Source organism: Panthera leo, chromosome D2, assembly GCF_018350215.1.
Source record: "Panthera leo isolate Ple1 chromosome D2, P.leo_Ple1_pat1.1, whole genome shotgun sequence".
NCBI classification, from domain to species: Eukaryota; Metazoa; Chordata; class Mammalia; order Carnivora; family Felidae; genus Panthera; species Panthera leo.
Window position 1 is genome coordinate 11,748,360 of NC_056689.1, and position 17,856 is coordinate 11,766,215.

General features: G+C 45.9%; 1 long non-coding RNA gene across 1 annotated transcript; it reads right to left on the reverse strand.

Annotated features, from left to right (window-relative positions):
* Nucleotides 1-1,518: 1,518 nt before the first annotated feature.
* LOC122202268 lies at nucleotides 1,519-17,586 on the reverse strand. Its single transcript, XR_006194559.1, has 3 exons — nucleotides 17,434-17,586; nucleotides 16,772-16,884; nucleotides 1,519-1,604 (listed from the first exon to the last, which is right to left on the reverse strand). It is a non-coding gene; the product is annotated as an uncharacterized LOC122202268 (long non-coding RNA).
* Nucleotides 17,587-17,856: the final 270 nt, after the last annotated feature.

Here is a 17,856-nt window from a genome sequence, read left to right on the forward strand (position 1 = left end):
TGAGGACTTGATGAGGTCCATTTCAAATATGTTGAACTCAATGCATGGGCAGGACCTCTGGGTGAAATGGTTAGCAGGCAGTTAGATACTGAGAATTCCAGAAAGTGGTCAGAGATACAGATGGGTTCTGGGGAAGAAATACACAAAGATAGCAGCTGAAGTTGCAAGAGTGGATAATCTCACTTACAGAGACAATGAGGAAAGGAGGAAAGAAGGCAAGGGCAGAAGTTTGAGAAATGTCTGCTTCTGCGGAAAAAGCATCAGAAAAGCCACAGGATGGGAGAGCTCCGTGGACAAAAAGGGGTGCCGACCGTATAATGTGTTGCCACAGAAATCATACCTACTAACAGGCTATTGGAAAATTATGAGATCTGCAGCAATTCAGAAGGAATAGTTCTTTGCAAGGAGTACGAGTAGGATCCAGAGTCCTCTCTGTGATCAAAGACTGAGAAAGCTTAGTGCTGGGACAACACAATACTATTCACTGCTCTTGACTTCCCAGAAGAACAAAGCCAGAGTCTCACAATATATGACACTCCACTGCGGAATAGAGCACCGTGCATGAATATTCCAGCCCGAGAGCTAGCGTTAGACCAAAAGGCTCTCTCAAATTCCATAAATTGACGTGGCATGTCCGTGTTAAAACAAGCAGGGCACCACCCCGTCCAACCTTCTCAATTTTTAGACGAAGAAATTTTAAGTTCTCCACATGGGGCTAAATTAATTTTCCCAAGGAAATTCTCCCAGTGGAAGAGCCAATTCCATACCTAAGGATCCCTGCCTCCTTTACTGCCACTGTCTCTCCACCAAAAATATCACTCACCTTTGCAAAACAACCTCCGATGCTCTTTAAGAAGTGAGAGAGAGGAAGCAATCGAAACACAATGTCCCGAAAAATCTGCTCCTTAGCCTCTCCTGTTGGAAATCTGCTCGGCCTTTTTTTTGTAGTGGTCTCCCAGCTGTGAGAGCGGACACTTGTTCACTTGTTATTGATTTGGTAAATCTAGTAGAAGATTCCCTCCCTTTCTTTCTCAGTGATTCTTGTTGCAGTGTGTCAACTGGGATGCCAGTGAGTGACAGCGTTTGTCCAACAATGACAACAGTTGCCCTTAACATCAGCCATATAGAAGAAGCTTACTAAATATTATTTGATGACGATGATGACGATGACAATGCAGCCACCCACAGCCTTTATCCCCTTGTCACTTTTTCCTTGCTGCTCATAATCACAAAGAAGAATCACACACACACACACACACACGCACACGCACATGTGTATTTTTAGCTTCCTATCTCAAAGCATTTGGCAAGCTGAAAATTCATGCACCAGACACCTGCAAGGACCATCTTGCAGCTCACAAAAATGCAGCCTGCTCCAAGACAGCATCTGTTCTGCAGCGCAGGGCAATGGCACAGAAGAGCCCGGGGCAGGACCTGAAGACAAATGACACGGCAAGTGAAGCAGCAGGTGGGATTCCAAGCAGCCGGAATAGAAGGAGCAGATGGTAAAAACAGAGCAGCCAAAAAGGGCTTCTTTACCCAAAGTGCTGTGGATTCCTTCATGACCCCAAATGCCTGAAACCTGAAACAGATGATGGCTGGATCTAGAAAACAAGAAGGGGAGGGGAGGAAGATATTTTAAAGAAACACATTATAGCCCTTCGATACCTGAAGCCATCTGTGTCTAGAGGGCTGGGCGGCTGGGACGCAGGCAACATGCATGAAAACACAGTTTCCATATTTATAATTAGACTTGCAATTTCAAGGTTGTGACCAAAGCTGGCTACAGGTGGCCACCAAATGCTTGCTGGTTTTGCAGTTGTTCAGAGAACGTGCCTTTACTGGATTTCGCTGGTCCACTGTGGTGGTAAGAGTATGAAGGTTCTGATTTGCCCAAGCAAATCAGAATTTAGGTCAGAAGGGCATTTTAGATCTTTTGCCTGATTCTCATGGGCCTGGGACCTAGAGACAAGTACGAACGAAAGAGGGTCTTTTTAAAACCAGACACAAACACAAACGCTGCCTCTACTCTTCTCTCTTCCCCTCCTTCTCCTCCTTCCTCCTCTTTTTCTTTCTTTCCTTCCTTCCTCAAATATGTTTTTATTATAGTTTCTCTTTGACTTCTACACAATTGGATAAACACATTTCTTCTGAAACACCAGAGTGAATGCTAAAAATATCAGATAATTTGTGTTCCCATTTAGATTTTTTTTTGTAGTGTTGCATTGAAAGCATTGGAACAATAAAGGAAATAACTTGTTCATAATCACATCATTCTATCGGCCATGTATTTTTTTTCCTTGTTTCCTCCCGGTCTTTGTTCACAGACTTGGAACATACATTGCATAGAAAGGACCATGTTGTACTTACGATCTTTCTTTTCTGTATTTTTCCCTGAATTCCGAACCTTCAATTCTTTTTCTTGCTGTATCTGCCCTTCTGTGCCACGCACACCACAGCAGAAACTAGCAGAAGCAGGGGACCCAGTGTGCTTGGTTCACTGTTTCAGGGTCTGGCATATTGCAAGCATTCAATAAATATTTTTCTTGAATAAACCTAAATTTTACAATTATGCTTTTTAACAGCTGCCTGGATACCACTGAGTAGATCATATGGTTATTTCCTGCCGTTGAGTGTTTGCTTCCAACTTTTCTCTAACATATGTAGAGAAACTGTATGTATAACAAAATAGGTATCCACTTTCCACCCCTCCAGCCTCCACTTTCCTCCCCTTTAGCTATTTCCTTAATATGATGTCTCAAGAGGGCTGTCCGTGGTTTAAATGGTCTTAACATTCTTATACCTCTTGACATGTATTTCCAAATTACTCTTCCAGGGAAGACAGTCCCCTGCCTGTCCTGAGCACGCGTCACTGGAGAAGCTTCTGGCTGATTCCTAGGGGCGGGGCTAGGAGCACCTGTGGGATCTCATGGCCTTGGGTCCTCGGCTTCAGAGTAACCGGATGCTTTTCTTGTCCTCTGTGCATGTTCCCAAGTGCTTCCTGAAAGCCATCACCTCTATCTTTCTTGGTTTAAATCACTAAGAGGAGGCTAGGCGCTGATGCTGATGCTGACAGCAAGTTGGACTGCAGGGACGCTTTTTGGAGCTCTTGCCTACCACGTGGGCTGAACACAGCCTTCACACATCTGCTCCTCTGTTGCGGGACCTCATCCTCTGCTCTGGCATCGCTTGCTTTGCACAAGATGTGTCTGTGTAAAAATGCTGTTTCCCCACCCACTCCTTCTCCGCAACTGCCTGTCCCCAAACCAGCACCCATCACGCGACATCTGCTGGGCACAAGTGGGGCATCAGTGGCTCCTAGAGGAAATTCATAGGGAACTCACAGTCCAGCCACATCCGTGGGTTGTCAGTTACCCTGCCACGTGCCCATGGAGAAGACAGTGGAAGACGCTGGATGCCAGTGTCGGAAACCCTCGTTCTATTTCCAGAAGCTGCAAGATCATGGGTGAATCACTCACCACCTACGATCCTCAGTCCCCCTCTCTGTGAAAGACAAAGAAGAACGGCTCTCCTATCTCTCCCGCTCATGGTGAGAATCAGTGAAACAATGTACGCTAACACTCTGCAAACTGAGAAGTGTTAGTGGACGTACAGCGTTGTTGTCACCCCTGCGGTACCAACTCTGAAGTACACAAGAGACCGATAGGGGGACAGGCACCCTTGTTTACCTTCTTGACTGCCACGTCCTCCTCAGTCCTTCCTCCCCGAACCCCAGTTGTGTGCAGGTGGAGGGTGGCTCTGTGCTCGGCACAAGGGGATCACGACTGAACCACAGGAATCATGGAAATCCTATCCCCTCTTTGCTACTTTGAAGTAAGCATGTGATCTGGTTCAGAAGCATGACACCTGCAGGAACACGGTGCAGTGAGGGGTGGTGGGAAAGACAGCCCTCCCTGACATGAGGAGGAAGCCATGTGAGGAGGAGCCCTCCTCCTTTCTGCTTGATGTCGCCACTCGAGGCAACGGTGCTGGGCATTACCGCTGCCCTCTGGCACCCGGCAAGGGAAAGCCAAGAGCAACTCGGGTGCTGATCCAGGGTCCTGACTTGGTTGAACCAGTGCATCAACACCATCTGGAAACGCCCATGTCCAGATTCCTTGTTTTGTGCGATTTGCTACCAACAACAGTTACTCTGTCTCTCTCTTTGTTAATGTTTATTTACTTTTGGGAGAGAGAGCCCGCAAGCACAAGCGGCGGCGGTGGGGGGCGGCGGGCAGAGAGAGAGACACACAGAATCCGAAGCAGGCTCCAGGCTCTGAACTGTCAGCAGAGAGCCCGACGCGGGGCTCAAACCCACCAACCATGAGATCATGACCTGAGCTGAAGTGGGACGCTTAACCGACTGAGCCACCCAGGCGCCCCAAAGCACCGGTTATCATTCTCTTCAAGGCGCAAAGGCGAGATGCATGGGGTGCCGCAGGGGGTTCAGCACACTTCGGCTGGCATGTCCTATTCCTCGTCCTCTGCCTCCACCACTTTGCTTTGTTGTGGTTCACTCTTCAAATTACAATAATTAGTACACGTCGGAGGCAAAAGCAAAATCATATAAATCTGGGAGTGGAAACAGAATGAAAATATGACAAATATGTGATGAGGAGAACCGTGGGCACGGGGACAACGGGCCAGCAGGTGTACCGACCGGCGGACACGGGGAGGCTAGGACAGAGAACTGGGCCCGGCGGGGGTAGATGAGGGGATCCTGGGGCTCAGAGAGACCCTCTGAGGAGAAGAAAGGCTTCCCCCTGGGATACTGTCACCTACCCCTCGGCTGTCCCCAAGTGCAGCTCTTATGCCCACAAGTAGGCTGGACATTCTTTGTTATCACACAAGTTACCAGCGAGCTTTCTGTTTTGTTCAGTTTTGCTCCTTAAGTGCATGGCCCTGTACCAAGTGTCTTCCTTGGCTCCTGACGCATAATCATCACTGGTCCTTACATAACCCCTCTTGCTTTCAGATTTATTTTTCTTATATAACAAACTGCCAAGCCAACCTCACCAAAGACTTAAAAATTTCCCAATGACACGCACGCACCCATATGCTCATCTACTATCCCACTTCCCCGCTTGCTTCCTGCAGCAAGTTAACACCTTGGGTTTTGTGTTGATCATTCTTAGCCTTTTTCCTTTTTTGTGTTTTACCCCATCTATGTGTCTGTCCACCAATACATTGTTTGATTTCGCTTGCTACTTAACAAGCGTAGTTAACATTCATCCAAGTTGTCTCACGTGGCTGGAGCTAATCTATTTCTCGCTGTGCTGTGATAGTCCATTGTGTGCATATATACCACAATTTATTCTCTTGTCGAAGGACATCGGTTGTTTGCATTGTTTTACTGTATAGAACAAGACTCCCATGAACAGTCTCACACGTGCGTCTTAATGCACAAGCGCTCAAAGGTCCGGTGGATATTTACCTACAGTGGAATTGCAAATGTGAAAACATTGAAATGGACACGATAATGCCAAATTATGTCACAAAGCGGTCGCTCCTTTATTTTCCCACTGGCATTATATGCGAGATCCCAATGACCGTGTTATCACTAATACTTAGCATTGTCAGACTTCTTAACTTTTATAATCACATGGGTATCAAATAGGGTTCTACTTGTGCACAGGCTTTACAATCCCCTGGGGGCTTACCATCTTTTTATGTGTCTATTGGCCACATGTGGTTCTTCTTAGATAAAATACATTATTCTGGTTTTTGCCCAGTGTTCTATATTGGTTTGCTTTCTTTTTCCTACTGAGATGTAAGAATTCTCTCTTATTCTTTTTTTTTTTAATTTTTTTTCAACGTTTTTTATTTTTTTTTTGGGACAGAGAGAGACAGAGCATGAACGGGGGAGGGGCAGAGAGAGAGGGAGACACAGAATCGGAAACAGGCTCCAGGCTCCGAGCCATCAGCCCAGAGCCTGACGCGGGGCTCGAACTCACGGGCCGCGAGATCGTGACCTGGCTGAAGTCGGACGCTTAACCGACTGCGCCACCCAGGCGCCCCCAAATTCTCTCTTATTCTTGAGTAACCTTATTGGTTAGTTTTGTGGTGCAAATATCCTCTCTGGTTCCTCTCTTGCAAGGATACACAATTATTCTGAGAAACAATATATTCTAAATACACATTAAGAAAGACTTCAGTATTTGGTATTGTCAGCTTTTTGGAGTTTGGCCATTTTAGTAAGTGTGCAATAGTATCTTGTTTTAATTTGCAATTCCCTAATGACGAATAATGTTGAGCAGCTTTTCATATGCTTATTTGCCATCTGTGAATCTTCTTCGGTGAGGTGTCCAGATATTTTGCCCATTGTTTTTGTAACTTGGGTTCTTTGTTTTCTTATTGTTGAGTTTTAAGATTTCTTTGTATATTTTGGATACAAGTCATTTTTGCAAGTATTTTCTCCCAGGCTGGGTCTTCTCTTTTCATTCCCTTGACAGTATCTCTTATAGGAAAGTTTTTTTTTTTTTTTTTTTAATTTGAATAAAGCCCAATTTACCAACGTTTTTCTTCTGCGGATCACGTTTTTGGCATATCTAAAGATTTTTTTTTAAATCTTTATTTATTTTTGAGAGAGACAGAGACAGAGCGTGAGTGAGGGAGGGGCAGAGAGAGAGGGAGACACAGAATCCGAAGCAGGCTCCAGGCTCTGAGCTGTCAGCACAGACCCCGATGCAGGGCTCGAACTCACGGACCGTGAGATCATGACCTGAGATGAAGTCGGACGCTTCACTGACAGAGCCACGTTTTTGGCATATCTAAAAGCTCATCGCCAAACCCAAGGTCACTCGATTTCTTTCCTATGTTGTCTTCTTGAACTTTTTTCATTTTGCATTATGTATCAAGTCCAAGATGTATTCTGAGTTAATTTATATGGAAGCTGGACAGTCTATGGGTAGGCTTTGTGTGTGTGTGTGTGTGTGTGCGTGTACATGTGTATTTTTGCATATGGTCATGTGCTATTTGTTGAAATATCTTTTCTCCATTACAATGCCCTTGCTCCTATGTCAATAAGTTGACAACATTTGTGTGGTCTATTACTGGGCTCTCTATTCTGTTCCACTGATCCAACGGTCTGTTCCTTCACCAGTATCATGCTGTCCAAATGACTGTGGCTTAATAGTAAGTCTTGATGTCCAACAGGCAGCCTTCTAGCTTTGTCTTCTTTTTCAGGATTGTGTCGGTTGTTCTGGGTCTTTTAGCTTTTCACATAAACCATAGAATCAGTTTGTCTATATCCATGAAAGGACTCGCTGGGATTTTGATTACAATTACATGGAATCAAGGAAGAAGAAGTGACATCTTAACAATAGTGTCTTCCTATCTATGAACATAAAAGATCTCTCCGGTTAATTTTTTGATCGTTGTATTTTATGGTTGTCCATTCTTTTAGGAATAGAGCATGAGGCAGAAAGAAATAGCTGCTAAGGAGGTGACTCAGGTGAGGACGTAAGACAAACGTCTTCTTTTTAAATAAAACTGAGAAAAATATCATCCAAATAAGGAAGGGGCAGACCTTAAATCACATATACAACAAATAAGCAAAGACCAGGAGCTCTTTTGATACTTAGACAAAGCATATAGTGTATAAATAGGATTATATAAGCCCTAAAACAAAAGCTCTTTGTTGAAAGAATTTGGTGCCTATGAACAGTTATCTGTTTGGAGTACCTGAAGAACTCCGCATGTAAATCATAGTCTTAAGTTTTAAAAAATTGGTAAGTTGGGCTCATTTTTAAAAGAGATAAATTGGAAACTTCATTTACTTATCATTAGTTAGGCAGCGATCCATGACAGCATTGGGATAAAATCTAATTTATCTCAGCAAACTGGGGCGTGGCTGTCACTGACAAAATGAGGAAGTAATTTGAAGCAGTTCTTGTTCTATTTGGGTCAAAACAGAGTCTGATCTCAATTTTCTAGGTCACTTAAGCAAAAGTCGTCTCCGGGACTGGAGAACTCAGTACTTGCTCCATTTCTCTGTCTTCTCTGGTGGAGGATGAGTCCACGCTGGTGTTTCTCTGAAGAAAACACCAGCACAACCTGGATCCTCTTCAGCATGAAGAGTGAATATATGTTAATTATCCTTTCCTTCATTTATTTAGTCAACGAGATTGTATTGAGCACTATGTGCCAGGCTCTGTGCTAGGCTCAGAAGAGAGGAGTGCCCTGAAGAAAAACAGAGCAAAGGAGGGAGACAGCTTGCAGGTCCTGTTTTACACAGGGTCCGTGGACGCTGGGGCCAAGAGCACCATCCAGGGCCTTCCTTGTAGGACGTGGTGAGGACCCCGGAGGTCTTGCGGTAAGAGAGTGAAATGCCTTGATTGCGATTGGCGAAGGCTCACTCCTCCCTTTACTCTGTAATAAAAGCATTTTCTAACAACTAAAGGTAAAGTAGGAGCTCGAAGCTCAGGTCTGCCACACGATCTTTTACGGGAGCAGGTCAGAGACAAAACCACAAAATGTTCTGATACGTTCCAGAACTTAGGATGCTGGTGAGTAATTTCCCAATAAATGTATTTCTTTATCACATTTTATTACATCTTTATTAAGACTAAGTATTAGTCTTAGCACAACTATTTTATTCTGCCATAAGAGGACCTTTAGACTCTCATACTGATAGGGAAAGGGATGCTTACAGAGTCAGTAGCATTTTCTAGAAGCTCTGTATGTGTGGGCTTCTCCTTTCCTCAGTGAGTTGGGAGATTTGATTGTTTGCCCACAGGAGCTTGAACTCTGGACAGAAAAGCTGTAAGTTCAGAGCTTCGGTGCAGAATGTGAATGAGTTGTGTCCATATCACATCATTATAGGGCTTCCTAGGCACTCAGAAACCATCCAAACAGTAAGGAAAGTGCTTGGCTTGCTCAGCTATATGTTCTAAACAAAGCAATGGCTTTCACAGGAAAGCAGTTTTCTTTATACTTAGCCCAGTACAGTGTATGGAACTAGACAAACCTAAATGGCCATCCTGGTTCTGCCTTATTAACTAGATGACCTTGACCAAATTACCCAGTCTTGCTGAGTCTTAGTTTTCTCTTCTGTAAAATGGGAAGTTTTGATGACAAACAAAGTACCTGCCTGTAAAGTACTTAGCATAGTGTACAGTCATAATTAATAGCCCACACCTGCCGGGTGCTGTTATTATTACTATTGATTACTATGATCATTATGAACTTCCTTCCATTGCTCCCATCCATCTGTTGTAAGTAATCACTCTCCATGCTGGCTTGTTTTCCACACCTTCAAGGACCCATAGGCCAACACATCATTGCTATGTCTTTTAGCCTTTCCATAACCCAACCTTTACTGTCACTTCCCAGCTCACATCTTTCTTGGCTGACCCCAGTAACCCCCACCACCTCTAGATTGTGTGTCTGTGGCTGGACAACAGTCAATTTGTTTGGCAATCTGTTCTTTTTTGGGAGTAAGCTGGCTGGAGGATGGAGACTGGGCTTGCAATAACATATCTAGGGTCCACAGAAAGATCTTGGAGACTGAGTAGGGGATAGAGTAGAATTTTCTTGCCTGAAGAGACCTGAGATGGCCAAACATCAAGGCTTGGGAGCCTCCTTGAGAGGTCTCTGAGCCCCAGCTTTAGTAAGAACCATATGCCCCAGGGCAATGTAGCATTTCAATTATGCAAAAGCAGACTGAAAACCAGAAGGTCCTTGGGGCAGGCTGAATAGTGGCTCCCCAGGAAATACCCATCTCAAATCCCTAGAAACTCTGAGTGTTACCTCAATTGGAAAAAGGATCTTTGAGGGCGTGGTTAAGGATCTTGGGATGAGGCAACAAGCCTGGATTATCTTGGTGGGCACTAATCACCATCATAAATATCGTCATAAGAGATACAGAAAATAAGACAGAGAAGAGAAGTCACAGAGAAGGTGATGTGAAGACAGAGGGAGAGATGAACCGATGCAATCACAAGTCAAAGAACGTCAAGGAACACCACAGTCACCAGAAGCTGGACAAAGCAAGGAAGGATTCTCCCCTAGAGGCTTCAGAGGGAATGTGGCCCTGCCAACAACCTTGCTTTACATCTTCTGGCCACACGGACAGTAAGAGACTACATTTCTTTTGTCTGAAGCCACTGAGTTTGGGTTAATTTGTTAGAGCAGTCACAAGAAACTAATACGGTCTCCCTTCAGATTTTCTGGAAAGCATTTATCTCCAACCCTAAGAACTCTTGAATGATCTTAGGAGATGGTCACCCTCCCCACCCACCTCCTTCCCTCCCCTCCTCCAAAATGCATGATTGAGACTGAATTGCTCAAAATCCTGATAAGCAGGAGTTGGAGCTAAATCTAAATCTCATTTTTAAAAACAAAGCTATCCTATCACAGTCCCTGCTTCCACAGCTGCTGGAAATTCCAGAGGGAAAGGAATTAAAAGCAATAGGAGTCACTTTCCTGAGCCCTCAAGGTATCGTAGCCCATTCCCAGAGGACTCCGTCTCAGGAAGTCAAGACCAGCTCCCCCTGCCCACAAAGGGTAAGGATTTTCTCTGGAGCCACCATAGGCAAACCTGGAGGCAAACCTTCCTAATTTACTAATTTATCACCATCCTGCCCACACCCCTCCCCAGTGATCTTTGAAGCATTAATTCATTCCACACGGAATTTACAATCAGATTAGTTGTAGTTTCCTCCTCTTTGGTTATTTACTGGCCAATGACCACCAAACATCCTAACTTTCAGTAGTGTGTCTTTGATCTCCCTAGTGGTGCCCCCCCTGCCCCCCAGAATCTAGTACTACCAACATCTACTTTGCTGCTGATTCTCTTCCCAGATATTTTTTTTTCCTTAAAATGTCAAGTTAGCCTAGACCTAAAGCCAACCTTTGCAGCAGCCTCATTAAACTCAGCTCAAAATCCATTTCTCATTTTCATTCTTTTGAACCAAGCCGCTGCCCCGCCTCCCACTTCTATCTAACTGGATTGTTGTGATGGAAAATCATCACTAACGTCTAAGCCCTTCTCCCTTTCCTGGGGCTCTCTGGTAGATCTGACTATCAGATCATAAAACTTACTGATTTTTATACTCACCGACGAAGCTTTAACTCTTTCTTTACCAAATGATATAAAAAATAATGGCAACCTGAAATGGTAAGCTTTTCTCCTGTAAGGGCAAAGCTCTTATCTTAAAATTAAAAGGGGGATGGGGCACCTGGGTGGTTCAGTCAGTTAAGCTTCTGACTCTTGGTTTCAGTTCAGGTCATGATCTCATGGTTTCGTGAGTTCCAGCCCCACAGCTGGTTCTGTGCTGGCAGTGCAGAGCCTGCTTGAGGTTCTCTCTCTCCTGCTCTCTCTGCCCCTCCCCACTCATGCTGTCTCTGTCTCTTAAAATAAATAAACTTAAAAAATTAAAAATAAATTAATGGGGGGGCACCTGTCTCAGTCAGTTGAGCATCCAACTTTGGCTCTGGTCATAATCTCACAGTTTGCAGGTTTGAGCCCTGTATCGGGCTCACTGCTGTCATCTCGGAACCTGCTTGGGATCTTCTGTCCCCCTCTCTCTCTGCCGCTCCCCGGCTTATGCCGTCTCTCTCAGAAATAGATAAACATTAAAAAAATTAATATGGGAAGAATTACCACAGAAGTGAGACACTGGGGGGCATGATACAAATCAGTGTGCTGACCTTCTCCTCTTTCTCAGGACCAGGAAAATGGCACGCAGAGAACTTTACAGAGGAAGCAGAGAGCAAAAGCAGCCCCTTTCCTTGATTTACAACCCACACCATTTACATGGTGGACTTTGCTGAGGAGTCTGGGAGTTAGGGCAGGTGTTTACACTGTCAGCCAGTTTAGCAGATCATGTAGAGTAGAGCCTTAGACATCCCTGCCCTTCAGAGCTCTTCAGCTGTTCCCACCATGAGTGGCCCCTTCTCCCCAGGTGCCAGCATCCTGCCTTGGTTCTTGGCCCTTCTTTCTCCCTGGATGTCCCCTATCTCCCTGCCACCAGCTCTCTGAAACCCTCGCTCAGAGGTATTCAAATGTCTTGCAGCTCCCTTGACCCACCCAAGCCACCTCTGACAGCTATCATTTCACAGGCCAAAAGGTTTATCACGCTGCTGTGCTAAAAACCATTTCCTCCCTAAAAGGAATTCTGCCGCCAGGTTTTGCAGTTTCTTATCACTCTGTCTTGAGGAGAGATATTTTTACGTTTTTATATTTGTGGAATGCAGGGTGTCTTTCTCCCGGCCTCCACTGCCTCCCCCTCTTCTACCAGAAACAGAGCCCTCGAAGTTTGTGATTGACAAAAGCCAGGAAAGCAAAGCATGCAACTGATCCAAGCTGTGAGATGGGGGATGATGCTAGAAGATGAAATTCTTCCTGTGGGCACCGTGACCTCTCCTCACGAATGTGCCATGATGGGCCCTGTTTGCCAGCAAGGTGGGGCAGCCGGACAACTGGCCGGGTGGGTGCTCACTCCTGCTCACCCACAACGGCAGATGGCAGAGAAAATCCCAATGAGCATGTGAATCCCAGGAATGAAGAAAGGAAGGAGCGGGGGAGAGAGGGAGAGAGGAAGAGAGGAAGGGAGGAAGGGAGGAAGGGAGGAAGGAAGGGAAGATGGAAGGAAAGAAGGAAGGAAGGAGAGAGGGAGGAAGGGAGGAAGGGAGGAAGGGAGGAAACAGAGAAGGAAGAAGGAATCGTGTCCAGAATCCCAGGGAGGCATTGGGCACAGAAGAGGACAAGTGCGGAGTAGAATAACACCTCTTACAAGGCGCCACCAACGAGAGGATCCTGATGATTCAGGAAAAAATTTTCCTTTTCTGAAACCTTGGCATCTTGGAGTGTAGGAAGAGAGTTCCGACCACAAAGTCCCTGAGAAAGGCAGGTGGGGTAGACACTGCTGAGCAATGTGCCCCTTCCTGTTGGGAATTTGGGCAAACTAAGGATCGGTGGGTGACGGTGGTTTGGGAATCTACCTGCAAATCCTGACCTGTACTTAGTGGGGTCCTCCATGAAACTATCCCTTGGATCACCGTGTCCCAATACCATGGCGATGCCTGTGTGCCTCTTAATTACCCCAACGTTAGGAGCAAGCTGGGCTGAACACCAGCAGAGAGCGTACGGGAATTCTCTCTACTATCCTCACGATTCCTCCGTAAATCTGAAATCATTTCAAAATTTCAAAATTTAATTTAAAAATCACAAGTTGTATTTTACTCCTCAGAAGCCCCATGGAATTCACATCACACCCTGGGTAAATCGTTATCATGGCCTACTCGGTCCTGTTGTGACCTGGCAGACCTCTCATTATGACCTTATCTCCTCGTTCTCTCTCTCTCTCTCTCTAATTCCCCTTACTTATACTGGCCTTCTTACAGTTTCTCAAACCTCAGAGGCTCTGTTCGCCAGGTCCTCTCCACCTGGCATAGTCACGTTGGCACATGGCTTGTCCCAGAGCTGGACCATATGGTGGTGCTATTTTTAATTTGTCGAGGATCCTCCATACTGTTTTCCAGAGTGGCTGCACCAACTCACATTCCCACCACCAGCGCACGAGGTTCCCTTCCGTCCACACCCTTGCCAACGCTTGTTGCCTCTTGCCTTTTTATGACAGCCGTGCTAACAGGTGAGAGGTGATACCTCATTGTGGTCTCGATCTGTGTTTCCCTGGCGATCATGGATGTTGAGCATCTTTTCCTGGACCCTTTGTAGGTTTTCTTCTGAAAAATGCCTCTTCAGTTCCTCTGCTCATTTTTTAATTGGATCGTTTGGGTGTTTCTTTCTTTCTTTCTTTCTTTCTCTCTCTCTCTCTCTCTCTCTCTCTCGCTTTCTTTCTTTCTTCCTTCCTTCCTTCCTTTTTCTTTTTCTTTCTTTCTTTCTTTTCTTTCTTTCTTTCTTTCTTTCTTTTCTTTCTTTCTTTCTTTCTTTTCTTTCTTTCTTTCTTTCTTTCTTTCTTTCTTTCTTTCTTTCCTATTGAGTTGTATGAGTCCTTGTACATTTTGGATGTGAACCCCTTACCAGATTTGTGGCTTGCAAATATTTTCTCCCATTCACATGCCTTTCCACCATGTCTGTGGTGCTGCTTACAGTACAACAGGAAATGAACAGACTATGCTTAGTCACCCCATGGGCTTCCCTTCCCCTGTAAGACGTTGAAACTCTGACGTGCTGCAGGTTCGTGTCTGCTTTCTCGCTACACTTTCTTCCCTGGCAGTCTAGTTGATTCCAATTTCCTTAAATACCGTTTATATCTCGAGGACTCTCAGATTGTTATCTTCAACCCAGACAACGCCTCTCAGCGCCAAATGTATACATTCAACAGCTTTCTTCACCTGTGCGTTTGGAGAGGAGATGCAAACCCGTCCCTCCCCGCGTCTTCCCCGCCTTGAGAGTGGCCTCTGCTATCTCTCTCGATTCAGACGGTTGCTGATGCCAAGAATCTAGGTAACACCCTGGGCTCCTCCATCCTCTCATCCTGCCCACCGAACAGCCCACCATCTGGATGCCCTGCCAATTCTACACCCAAAATATAACAAGACTCTGCCCACTCCCGCCACCCCATGGCCCACCACCTGGTCCACCACACCCCCGCCATCTCTCGGTGATGCAAGAAGTTCCCGTTGCCACTCTGGCCCCTCAAAGTCTAAGTTTTCCACATGTATCCAGAATGGTCTTTTAAAGGGACCAATCAACTTGTGGCCAGCCACTCCTGCTTGGAAAGCTTCACTAGCCTCTGTGGGTGCCCAGAGTAAAATCAAAGCCCCTAACCTATTATAGAATCCAGGCTGGCAGCTCCCTTGTCTCCATTCATCTTTTGCCACTCTGCCCTTTGCTCCCCACACTGCCAGGCTCGCTGATATTGTGACAGTTTCTGGAACATGCCAAGCTGTTCCCCTACTTCTCTGACCTGTGCTTGGCTGGCTCCAGCTCTTCCTTTGATCTTGGGAGTCCTGAATGTTCCTTCCTCAGAGGCACCTCCCTGACCACTCTCTGAAACTCTCGAGCCTCATCTTGTGGGGTTCCTTCGCAGTACTGATCACAACGTTGTTTGTGTGTCCGTTTTTTATTTGTTGTCTGTCTTTCCCCATAGAATGAAAGTTCTGTGACAACGGGGCCACATCAGCTTGTCGGCAGCTGTGTTCTCAATTCCTGGCATGAGAGATGCCCCTACCTCCCTCCCAAAAGAGTCACTCAATGTACCAGTGAATCAATTCTTGGCCCCTCAGACCCTTCGTGCTGGCTAACAGCAGGCTTCCGTGTCTTGAGCTTGGGGAAGAGGAGGTTAGGTTCTCTCAGGAAAATCTGGCACTGATTTGTGAAGTAACCTCAAGTAAATCACTTTGCCTCATCCACTGCTCACTTCCTTCCCATGAGATGCTTCTCACCTAGCTCTGCTCAGATGGACGGGCCATGTTCCGATGACGCAGGTCAGGCGGGGAACAGAGCCTCATCCTCATGGATGCAAGGCATTTGTTTGCAGGCACTTCCTGTGCTATGTGTATTGACTCTAGAATCACATTTAAGAACGTTCCCAGGAGGGCCCTCTGTTGTGTTGCCATCTGTGAGCCTAACTGCCTGAGCTGAAGCTATGGGGAAGGAAAACAGCGCCATTTCTGGAGCCCAGAGCTGTTGTTCTTGCATACTGCTGTCACTGAATTCTCTTGTCAAAGAGCTCAGTATGGAGATAACTTCCTGGTAAGTTTGGAATGACACGATCAGAACGCTGCTCAGCTCATCGGACATGTCGCAGGAAACAACAAAGCAAGTAGACATGTCTTCTACGAAGGGCTCTGGAGTGAGAACGAGTTAGCACTTCCAGAAAGGACAGTGGATCGCACACACAGCTGTATCAAGGGCACATCATCAGTCAGATAGGGGAGGCAGGAAGCACCTAGCTGAGCATGACAAGGCATGCTGTACCCCCTTAAATGGAATGGATGGAATTTCCTGCACAAGATGCATTCATAGGCCCAGAAATCTTGACTATGGGTGGGATGAGCCCGAAGGACACATGATTAGATAATGCCATTTGAGAAAATGTTAATATAAACAGAGATGTTTTTCTTGTCCTTTTTCCCCCCTCACTCTTTCAGAGATATTTTTTGGTGGAAAACTCCTGCAGCCATCCATTCCTGGATTCAGACCAATCATATGACCATATGAAATTAAGATCCTCAAGCATATAGAAGGAGATCGACCCTGCTAAGTGTCACCGGCTAAACAGGAGCAGGAACTTTAGGACACAGGTTCTCTCTTTCACGTTTGGCCTGCCAGGTACGTATTGCAGGAGGTTCTGTAGCTAAGCTCCCTGGTTTCTGAAAACACCAAAACTTCAGAACCAAGGAAAACATCTTCAATCTACAAGTAGGACTCTGAGTCCTTGATTTCAAGTTCCTATGAACTGAAAACAATGTGAGTCCCTCGAATTTATGGAGACATGACTTCCAGTTTTGAATGTTTTAGTACCTTCCTTCCCACACCAAGGCGTGTCCCCAGAAGCAGTAACCTCTGTCTCCTAAGTTTCGTGAGGTGCCGAGCCACTTCCAAACAGTGAGAGAGGAACGGAGATAATTTGTCGGGGTTTTGGGCTGAGAACAGGCATTCTATTCCCTGGAAGGTTTCTTAAGGAAAGAAAACTATGTTGAAATCCTGCTCAAAATTAGCTCTAATACATCATCTAGAAATAATAAGTTCATTTAGGTAAACTGTGCTGTCCAGAGACAGTCAAGTATAGTTAGACCTTTTTGTGAATTGCTTTACCTAGACACTCAGTCACACACTTACTCAATGTGTATTTCTTACCCTTCCAAGGCAGAGAGGTCCATCAGTAAATGGAGTCATAAAGCTCAGGGAACAGGAGGCATAGCTTGAGTTTTCTGGAAGGCCTGGACATCGTGGGGACTTTGGATGGCACACTGGATGGCGTGGAAGCAACAGGTAATGGAGAGAAAGAAGGAGGGAGAAGGAAAAGAAAAAAGGAGGATTGAAAAGCATCCAATCAACTGGCCATTTCCCTAGCATCCCAGCAGCTACTATCTGCCAATGAATGGCATTTCTGAGTTTATTCCCATTTGCTCTCTCTAGCAATGTGCTCTGATGGAGGGAAACTGCCTGGTTTATGAATAAGCCAAAAACTTAGGAATTCTGGTTGGTTTTCAGATCTACAAGTAGGACCACTGGATCATTTATTTCAAGTGTTTGGGAACTGAACACAATCCATGAGCCACTCTACGATGGCAGTTCCAAGAAGAAGGAGCCCTTTCCACAAACACATGTGTCCACATCCCTCTGAATCTTCTTTAAGGGAAGGGCCTGTGTTCCTTTCCATGACCTCCAGCACCCACATGGTCTGGCCCCGGCTACCTAGCTGGCCTCTCACCCTACCGTTCTCCTCCTCATTCACTGATCCTCACCCACAATGGCCTATCTACTCCCTGGACACAGACAGCCACGTTGTCACTCACTGCAAGTTATTGTTCTTGATATCTCCTGGCCTTAGCACTCTTCCCCAGATCCCGGGTCCTGACGATGCCAGCCTTTTCTCACTCAGGTCTTGGTCCAAATGTCACCTCCCAAATTTCCACTTCTGGAAGTGGTTCTTCCCCCAAGAACAGCGAGCAAGGCTGGGGCAACCAGAACTACATCTGTTGGGAGGCATCAGAGAGCCACCGAAGCAGCGAGGAATCACAGTTCTAAGGAAGAAAGGAGGCCCAGGGGCGAGTCTGGCATCTGGGACCACTTGCCCCTAGAGGCGTTGGTAAATTCTGCAGGTGGAAGCTGAGAGCCTGCAACCCTGAGCAGCGTTCTCCACACATCATTGCGTGTATAGGTGGAATCTGAAAAGCAAACAAAAAGCAGAATCAGACCTACAAAGACAGAGAACAAAT